Here is an 8,405-nt window from a genome sequence, read left to right as displayed (position 1 = left end):
ACTCCTAAGATTCTGTGATTCTGTGATATGTAAGTATTCAATAATTCTGAGGTGCTATCTGCCATTATTCCAAAGAACAATGTTTCAACAGATATTGACCCTCACATAGCAGAAGCCAGCCAGCCATTAATTCGCTGAGATTAGAAGCAAACCTCTTCTTTTTTCGTTTCTATATCATAGGCACTTTCAACCTCAAGGGATGATTTTGTGCTGCTTACCTACAAAATACACCAATATATTTGTTCCTATAGTGGCTGGAGGAAGTGTTTGGTGCTTCTTGCCCTGTAAGTTTGGCCCTGCCCAAGCACATGAAAATACAAACTAGTTCACATTAAATTAGGAACAGCTAAAACTTGCAGTTTCTGTTCTAAGCAAAGTTTGAAAATGGACACTGACAAATCAGAATGGAAAGGAAAACATGCAAAACAAGTTTTTGAATAATCTCAGTAATGAATCTGAGTTGAAAAACTGTTGAAAATAATAATTGAAAAAACAACCCAAGCAGATTTTTTCATACCCATGTGACACACATGACAATTTCATTTAACTAAAAAAAAGAAAAAGAAAAAAAAAGAGGCATTTGATTAAAAATGGGTAATGGAAGTATAAACCATTTTTTCCTTATATTATGAAACTGATAATTACATTTACTAGGTCTTCAAGGTTTTGGGGGTTTATTTTGTTTTTCGTTTTTTTTTTAAATTTTATTTTGGCAAGGAATGCCAAGACAATAATAGGGATACCCCACTTGCACTGATACAGCATCAGCTATGAATGTTAGTAACACTACAAAAATAATCAGATGAAATCTGAATTATAGATAAAGAAATGATCTTTCTGGAAAACCAACGCATTAACAACATAATTTCTTACATATCAAATGAGGCTCAAAACTCATGCACAATTATCCCTTCTTAAAGGATCAAAATTTTTAGGAATCAAGTTCTAACTGAGAAGATAACATTAACATAGAATTTGTGATTCTAGTGACTCTTGCTAAAACTCCCATCCTTGACACTGGTTTGCTCCCTTTGTTGTCTAAATAAATCTATTTTCCCTATGATAGAAGCACAAAAAAAGTAGAAACTTGACTAGGAATTAGCTTAGGGCATAGGCTTCTCAAAGTCTTTCAAACCATCAACTGCATCTAGTTCAAACGTGAAAAGTTAACATGCTAAACAAAGAAGAGGATTAGGGAGAAAAAGCACAGAAGTTTTAAAGCTAGAAATTCAAAGGAAAATAAAAAAGTACTAGAGATCTGAGTGTCTGAATATTTTTGGGGTTGCTGAAGAATCATCGAAAAAAAGCAAGCCTGAGAACAACAAAGTTTAGGGAAAATGGCTATGGATCTGGCATACTCTACAGTATCTAATGGTTGGGAAGCTGTACCCGTTACACAGAAACTTAGCAGCAACAACTAATATCTGAGTGTTATTTGCAGGTTAGAGTAGGCAGACTTTGTCTATGGAAAATCTGGAAAGCTATTCAATGATCCAGCAAAAGCTGAGGGAGAATTTGGGCTGTACTATGTGTGGAGGTTTTATACATCTTAATATAAATACAGGCTATATAAAAGTGGTTTTGTATTTCTGTTGAAAACTTCTCCATCAATAAAACTTCTATCTTGGAAAACACGTAGCTGATCAGATAGCTAGTGTGGGACAAAAAGGCTGAAAATAATATCCTTTTAGAAACACTTCCAACACACTTCTGTGAGATTTTATAAGCAAATCATTGACATTTGTCCACAGTGGCCCCTAAACATTTTGTTATAATGCAGCAGCAAGGGATTAAATAGCATTACAAATACACCTGGGCATGGTACGATTTTTCTTCTGGAATAGTCTTCAATGAAAATGTTGATTGATAGTTATGCTTGGTGGGTATGTTAACAAAATATTTCCTTTTCATACGCTAAATTTCTTGGAACATTGATCTTTTATTTTATTTTTTCAATGTTTAAGAGCTAGGTCTTGAAGTGATGACTAGCTTTGCCTGCTAGAACAGGCCTGGAGAACAGCCAGCCCTTCAATAGGTTTTTTGCCAAATAGCTAACGGCAGCATTTAACAAGTAGAACTGCATGTCACACTTGGCAGGGACAGATGGGTCAAACTGACCTGTGTAGGACTGTCTGCACTGCCCTAGCTGACATTTCTCACATTAGTTGAATCTTACGCTCACTATATATTTTTCTGTGAGGCCAAGGTTCATTCAATCTTAAAAATAAAGAGTGCTTAAAGATATTTAGCTATGACAGCTATTCCAGATTACAAAGTAAATGGACTCAGACAATGTCAGCTAGCTTCTAGTAAGGCATGACATACATGAAAAAAACTTTACTTCTTCCCGATTTATCATAAGAATCAAGGAAAATCAGGTGGAAGGGACCTCAAGAGATCATATAGTCTCTTTTTCCCTACCCCAAAGTAGGATCATTTATACCTAAATCACTTCTAAGTTGTTGTTAGAAGCCTTCAATATCGGGGTTCCACAGTCCCTTAATTATTCCATGGATTTTATTTTTTCTGGCGTATATCCTAATTCTTCTTGCTGAAATACTAATCAATTATTTCCTGTCTCATTCCCAATGTAAAATGACAAATCATTCCCATCTTCTCCGCACAGTGTTGTGAAAAGGCCAGTCAGAAGAACTGGGCGGAGGACAGAGCTTACATTTCCTTACAACACTGCTGTTAATGTGCTTTCACAACACATACCTTTATCAGCACATTCAGTTGGTGATCTGCTACAGTTTCTATAGTCTTAACAGATGACTGCGTAATCCAGTTGTCATCACCTGGTGTTTACACCAGTGACTGTTCTTACATGTAACACTTCAAACTTATTCTAACTCGTTAGCAACATATGAATACTAATCATGCCTCCCATTTTTATGCTATTACAGATTTAAGACTTGGAAGTGAGGGGCAAGATGTCTGAAGGATATGTTATATCTGCATGGCCCCTGCAAGAAAACACCAATATAGTCTACCTGCAGACCGAGCCGATTAGGAGATACCTGAGATATCACAGACCCTCAGTTAACTTATCCTGCCTCTTAACCACATATTTTGGCCTGTGCTTAACGCAGGCTTCTGCTTCACAGGGCAGTATATTTGAGCTAAATGAAATACATACAGCGCAATACATTGTTCATTACTACATCTGTAAATATCTAGCTACAAAATTAAAAAATATATATGTTTTAAATTGCAATTCCATTAACTCCAGATGGATACAAAGGCATAATAATTTCTTTCATGATGCCATGAATAAAAGGGCATGCATAGTAACAGAACACTACTTGATGGGTGCTCATCTCAAGGTATTTCACTGCTACCAGTCATGGTTTACGTACCTACAGCGCAAGTCAAATGCTAACTGGCATTGTGTCAAACGCTCCTCTAAACAAAGCCTGATGCTATTCTACATCTGGACAGTACTGTAAGTAACAGCTTCCATTCAAACTACATCTGAAGATGCTTTTCAAAAATTAAACAATTCAATTACTACCTAAAGACTGCAAAGGTTTGGGGCAGGGATTTAGAAACCCTTTTTATTTTGCCTTTGTACAGCACTTAGAACAACAGGGCCCCCAGTCCACCCTTTAATACTGTACTATAAAAACAAATCACAACAGTTTAGCTGTATTTAGCTAAAATACATTTTTTCCCCATAAGAACAGAAAGAAAGAAGAAACACACTGTATATGACTACATCTGGAATGCTTCAAAAAACTCTCTTAACACGTGCACGTGAAAATAAATCCAAACTGGGTAGGTTTGTGGAATGGCTACTAGAAAAAAGAGGAGAACTGACAGTCTGCTGTATCAAAAAGAGCCTGCGTGGTCTACCAAAATGAGGATTTAATGTTCATAGTTTGCTCTCTAGAACACAGTTGAGAAACAAGGAGGAAGAGTAGGAAAGACTGTGTAAGCTAGAACACACATCAGAGGCTTGTGAAAGTCTTTGAAAAGTGTTAGTGAGAGGCCATAATCATATGAGAGGCTTTGCAACATCATTAAACCCCTATTAATGGGTACAATGGAACAAATGAACTTGGTAAGTCTAGGTAAAGAAGGAAGATATACATTCAATATTGTTTTTTAGTTGGAGAAAACCACCAGGACACCTGCAGTTATAACCTTAACAGACAATATCATGGTCTGTATTACACATCCACATTCCCAGCACTGTTCTAAAGAAAAGATGCACATTTTCCTAACTGCACTTTGCAAGAAGATCATGAACACTGCTTTTGTATATGGACATTACCAGGTATAATCACATCTTTAGTCATCTTGAGATTTGATTACTTTCATGTGACCTACCAAGATGAAGCCTTTCTATAAACTCTTTTAAAAAAATGTGCATTGAAATTTTTAGTCATTTAGAATGTGCAACGTGCCTGGAGTTTTCTACAAATTCTAAAGAGTAACAGTCAAATAATAACACTCCCTCAGCACAATGCCCTAAATATTCCAAGTAATCTTTGTTTGGATTTATGGATCACAATTTAAGGTACTAGTATAAACATTACCAATTGGATATAATTGCATGCTTTAATTTAACTGTTTACACAATACATAAATGTAAAGACACATTTTGGACACGTATTCACAAAAATGTATCTAGAGAGTCTGCTTCCAAAAGTTTTGGCTTACAGTTACTTTAAATCCAAATGTAATCATTAAAAGTGGTAAAAATTCAGAACTGTGCATGCAGTTTTAGAAATAGACTGTTAATGGCACTACCATCTCAGCTTCTGTGTTGTACAAAGACAGGAATCTCCTATGAACTAAACTGAAGAGTTACAGAATCACACTGCAGAGACTTAGTTGCAGAACTCCAAACACATTTTTAACATCTGTAACAATATTGAAGATGCCGCCTTTTCTTATACAGACCTGTTATGTGAAAAGCATAAATAACTTGCCCATAATCTGAGAATTCATGACAGCAGTAACGCAGTTTTCAGCAAGACAGCTTCCAGAAAGATTCTGTGAAACCCCACAGGAGCCTACCAACTTCCACAAGCTCTGCTATGGGGATCTGACACTTTTCAGCTGAAGGCACTCTATCTCTGGAGCGATCTTTTTGTGAAGAGCATTGGGAATGTACTGTAGAAGTGCAACCACTGGGGCTGGAATAACACAAAGAAGAAATAGCAACTTCTGATCCCAAGTAAGACATGTAACATTTAAGACGCTAAAGAGGAAATGATAAAGGACTGAAAAATAGTTTAAAGATAAGAAAATTGATGAACAGAAGCAAAATGTTGAGTATAAATGGACTGAAAAGTAAAGTAGTGCAAAATAAAAAAATTTAAAAGAAGAATATAAACATAATGGGTATGGTGAAAAATATTATGAATTAAATCATCATTGCTTATTTTTCCATTAGTGTCCACACGTGAGTGGCTCTGTACAAAAGAAGGGAGGTGCAGTCACAACTCAAGAGGAGTTTACTGTCACATGATCAGTAAACAGCAAGAAAATAGTATGATAAAGTGTTGGACTGCTGGACTTACCTGTAATTTTCAGATGTTTTGCAGTGCTAGGCAAAACCAAAATCATTTCGCTGCATATTCTCACATTAGAGCTTCTTTCAATGGGAATGTGCTCAGACAAAAGCTGTAACCTTTAAGATCCTACGTTTCCTAGCTATTCCTCTTTCAATATAAAAATAAAAATAAATTGTTGTCACAAAGTCTCTTCGCCCATTATCTTTCTTAAGTTAGATTTATGAATAAAAATGTGTGAAATTAAATTATACAGGCATTAAAATATCATGTGATTAAGTGAAACATTTTTGATGAACAAGGATACCCAGAAATACTGCAATTGCTACCACATTCATCCACTCAATTACATGCTTCTCACCTATTTAATAATGCTTGTTACATCCCTGTTAATTGATGTGTTTCAAGAGTTTATTTTCTTATACTCTATGTCAAGTCATACAATGAACAAGAGACTTGGATCATAGCAGTCTCCTAGAACAGGACGGCCTCCAAGGTAAATGCAAAGAGATCATGAAATGGGACAATGCAATGATAACAAAAAAAAAAAAAAAGAAAGAAGGAAAGACAGGGGATTGGAACATTATGAAGTTAAAGAAACAAGGAATGAAAGGGATTAAAACTGGAATGATAGGTAACCTACTGTAAGTGGTGTGAAAGCTTAACAGTGGGGGACTGGAATAATCAGATATGGGAACGACCTGACAATGGAATGCTTTCAAACTGAAGCACCTCAAAAGTAAATGATCTTAGAGCAGAATAATCATATTTGCCTCTGGGAATAAAACTTAAAGATAAAAAAGTTAGAAGAAAAAAATAGCAAGTTTGATGATTATGCAGATAGAACTTCAGAGAGAAATGATCCAGTCAGGGCAAGAGTGGGAACGGTAAAGGAGCAGGGTTGGGAATAACAGCAGAAAACGCAGGAAAAGGTGACTGAAACCACAGATGGTTGGAACTCACCTTTTCACAAACATACTGTAAACAAAGGACTACATGGGGTAAGATAATTTTTCTAATTAATCTCAGATTGATTCTTACCCTTGTTCATTTGTACAAAAGTTATGTCCAGGATTCTGGATTTGCTATTAGGAACTAGATTATTTTCATAATATGAGAGATCAGTTTCACTGTCCTCAGTCTACACTCATACAGGGTGAGCAGGGAGACAACCATGATGACAGCCCCCTTCCCCTACCAGTAGGATATTTGCTTTCCCTGTTTACTTTAGTAACTCCTCCCTCTCCTGCTTTAATAAGATAAAATGAGTTTTAACAGTGGCATAACCACCTCATTGTTTCCTATGGTAAGACTACATTTTCTCAGTCTACAATTTTCTGAGTTTTCTGATGACCAATTTCTTTTTCTTTCCATGTCTCCTGTGATCAGCTTTACAGATTGGAATTCTACCTTTTTGCCCCAAGTTTATACAATGAAGTAAAATGGCACTTTGCATAATGCATTTGCCAAAAGACAAACAGGTGGACAAAAGATGCGGTAAACGTTTTGGTGATAAAAGACCTCTTAACCATGCCAGCTGCAATAACCACTGAAGTGTGACCAATCTAGTACAAATGCACAGACACCAGAAAAACAGTTGAACTTGATTTACATCCCTGGTATTCTATCCCCAAGAGCGAGAACTCTTTAACATATGACAGAGACAGGAAACATAGTAACAAGAAGTTGATTTCATGATGAACCTGATGTTAATTTAAGAATCTAAATTTATTGGCTCTGAAGGAAGTGACTTTCAAATCCCTTCAAAATTCTTCAGCAGTATACTGGCTATGACATGCAGGTTAAAAATGAATGCATGAACTGTTATTATTGTCCCTAAGTATCATTCCCTGTCTTGACCAATGTTGTTGTTTCTTCATGGACGATACAAGTTTTTCCAAAGTTTCTCACAACCATGCAGCTTTAATTGCACTTGTTCAGATGCTTGTGGTTTTTTTTTTTTACTGCAAAAGTCTGCATTTATACCCCAACAGTGTCTACTGTGCAGCTTCTAACTAAATCCATGACAATTTTTATGCAAGATTTGCAACACCTAGCTCTACATAAATAATGACTTTTTTAATATAAAATACCTCCTGTTGCGTTTGTCACTTAGAAAGCTGTTGCTTATCAGCTAAAACCCACAGTAATTTTGGAGAGGCAGTCCATGTTCAAAAAATGAAGGAAGAAACAGTCTTAAGCATTGATTTAAATGAGAAGATAATTGTCTGACATTAATTGCTGACAACTGATATAAGAGGAAATTGGAATTCTGAACAGAACATATAAGCCCACAATAAGTGACGTATTTTCTCAATGAAGATTTATGTCAAGGGAACACCCAGTGCCCACATCAAACTACCAAGAATCAGATTTGAAGACCAAACTTGGATTTAGTACTGCTGAAACATAGATGGCTCTAATTGCTCTTACTTCTGTGTTTCAAAAACCAGATGTGATATACCAAGTTCAAATCCGAAAACTGGAATATTTTCCCTACTTTATGACATTGAGTAGCTATTCTGTAATAACGGAAATCTATCTCTCTGATAATGTTCTCAAAGCACAGAAATACTGACTACTCTACACACATATAAACAATTTTCATTATGTTTAGAAAAAGATACATTTATGCTAAAATAATTAAAATGAACATTCCAAAATAGGAAGTTCTGCTATCATAAATGTATCTCCTAACACAATACTCAGTAGAATTCTAACAACCAAATGCCTGAGGTGCTTGGCTTTGGCACTGTCACTGAGACTTTTTTTTTGATACTCTAATACCAAACAAATGTCTGTCCCTGGAAGCTTGTGTAGGATCCAAACTCTGCCCCTTCCCAACTGAATGCTCTGATCTCTAAATTGCACACAATCTCTTGC

The sequence above is a fragment of the Mesitornis unicolor genome, unplaced genomic scaffold (genome assembly GCF_000695765.1).
Source record: "Mesitornis unicolor isolate BGI_N332 unplaced genomic scaffold, ASM69576v1 scaffold45521, whole genome shotgun sequence".
In the NCBI taxonomy this organism is placed as follows: Eukaryota; Metazoa; Chordata; class Aves; order Mesitornithiformes; family Mesitornithidae; genus Mesitornis; species Mesitornis unicolor.
This window is presented reverse-complemented; position numbering follows the sequence as displayed.